The sequence below is a fragment of the Oryzias melastigma genome, linkage group LG8, assembly GCF_002922805.2.
Source record: "Oryzias melastigma strain HK-1 linkage group LG8, ASM292280v2, whole genome shotgun sequence".
NCBI lineage: Eukaryota > Metazoa > Chordata > Actinopteri > Beloniformes > Adrianichthyidae > Oryzias > Oryzias melastigma.
This window is the reverse complement of record NC_050519.1, coordinates 24,499,909-24,502,204: the sequence shown is the minus strand read 5'-3', so window position 1 is coordinate 24,502,204 and position 2,296 is coordinate 24,499,909. Positions and strand designations below refer to the sequence as shown.

The following is a 2,296-nucleotide window of genomic DNA, read 5'->3' as shown; positions in this document are numbered from 1 at the left end:
ATACTTTAATAATGATCAGTAACAATAACCAGATTTATTCCTCAATTTTTGATTCTTTATTTACGGTGCTCTAGACTTTTTCTTTATACATACTCTTACTCAGAAAAACACGAACTCTCTTAAGAATTTTTTTAGTCAACATTTCTATGGCAACTACTGTTGCTAATCAGGAGTCAGCCTCCCATCCACTGATAACAGCTGTGGAGAATCAAACATTTCAGATGTTCATCGTGTGGGCCAGGGGGCGCCGCTTCCATTGATGCATCTGATCAGCCACTATAAACTTGAATAACTTACAATAAAGAAATATCATGGAGAAAAAAAGGTTTTGCAGGAAGATGTTAAAAAAGTTATCAGAGCAACAATGATTATTCTGACAAATAGAACGAGTAACAGCTGTTTATTTCTCTATAGAAGTCTACAGGATTTTAGCTTTCTGGAGCCTGCAGGTACTTCCTATAATGTGAGGAAGGCAGGGTTACTCTGTCCAGTTCTCTTGTGTATTCTATGAGAGCAACATAAATCATCCACCTTAATAACACAAGAAAAAACAAGCTAAACTACATACTCATATTAAGACAAGACATCTGACAAAAATAAGTAACAAACTCTGTGACTCTTGTTACTTTTTGAGCTTTGAGAATTTCGGTGGATGGCTCCCACTTGAACATGGCTCAAGGTCTTTAGTTTTAACTGTTAGTGATGATAAAGTTCCATCCAGGACCAAACTGGTCTTGGTTTTGAGTGGAGCAGAACCAGAACCAGCTTTGCAGTGACGGTAAACATCCGGACCAGTCTTGTTTCTGTAAGCTGTGAGAGATAAATCACATAGTAGAAATAATCTCTGAATGTCAAACTTCAACTTTATATTTTTATGGTGAAAACATTTACAATGATCTTTTGATTATGATTATGCAGTTTAACCAAATTCTTAAAATACATTTTAATTGAAGCTTTTACTGATATTTTGATAATAATTCAAACTCTATTGATGTGAAATCTGAATTTGAACTATTCTGCTTCAGATCTCAGACCATCAACGGGTCTTGAGGATCTTAACGGGTTTTCCACCTGGTTAAATAAAGGTTAAATAAAAAATAAATAAATAAAAACCAATCCTACCTGTGATTATTAATATTGATATGAATGAACTCCAGGAATAAACATAGAGTCTTTAGAAATGAACTGATCCAAAAGATTAAACTCTCTCCACAGAGCCATAGATCCAGCTCTGTAAAGGTGAAGGGGTGAGACGCAGCCCCCCTCCGCGCGCGCGCACTGAGCAGACAGCCCATTAGTTCTGTTCAATGGGCAGGTGGGTGCGTGCTGTCTGCGCGCAGCCTATTAGAAATGAAAACATTTGAAAATCACAATCAGTGTGGACATACAACGCGGGGATCTCACGGGCACGTACGGATCACGCGCACAAGCCCTTCGTAAAGCACTTGCGCGCGGGCAGGGACTGGCTCAGTGCGCGCACCTCACTAATGACTGGAGAATGACAGCATCCGTGACACCAAAGCAATGCTGCCGTATAATTCAGATGCGCACACTTGCGAGTGCGGCTCAGCAGGTGGTTGCGCGCACATCCGCGTGAACAATGATCCCCACTATTGTAAGTGACTCACCACAGTCTCTGCTGGCAGCATTTATGGATCTTACGAAAGTTTATTCAGTCCAAACAGATACTTAAAAAAATCAAATAACTTTATTGTGTTTCAGCGTGAGAAATAGAGGAGTGGCGTGAGAGAGAGAAATCACACGAGAGTCTCATGCCCAATGCGTGACAGTTGGCAGCCGCGTTGAAGCGGTTTTCTCCATTATTTTTCAAAATAAAAGAGTTCTTTTAAAGCACCTTTGCGCGAAATAAGCATTTTGGAGCTTTTATTCTGAGTTTTGCATCTAAATCCAGTCTTAAAATGTCCTTCCCGTTTCTAAGCAGGTGCTGAAATGAACGAGCCCTTCATCTTCTTAGCGGTGAAAAGCTGCGCATAAAAATAACGAAGAATGTTCCAGACCCGGGTGCGAGGCTCCTCCCGCTTTCTGGCAGTTCGACTCCCTAAAGCATCTTTTGAAAGCTATTTTAGGATATTTATTCAAGAATACTATGATTGATAAATAAATAAATAAATAAATAGATAAATAAATAAATAAACGAATCCTGATTTGTGCGCATGCGTATACATCTGTCAATGACGTCATTTGACGTACTAAATTGGTGTGGTTGTCAAATGACATCAGAGAAAAAGTCCTTATTCTTGACACCCGATCCAACCGACAGACACTTCGTTGAAGC

The 2,296-nt window shown here is 39.6% G+C and overlaps 1 long non-coding RNA gene across 1 annotated transcript in view; it reads right to left on the bottom strand.

Moving 5' to 3' along the window:
- Positions 1 to 384: 384 nt before the first annotated feature.
- The window catches only part of LOC112159320, a 9,060-nt gene continuing 7,148 nt past the window's right edge, over positions 385 to 2,296 (bottom strand). The window contains exon 2 of the long non-coding RNA XR_002921462.2: positions 385 to 810. This is a non-coding gene — a long non-coding RNA (uncharacterized LOC112159320). The remainder of the gene's footprint in view (positions 811 to 2,296) is intronic.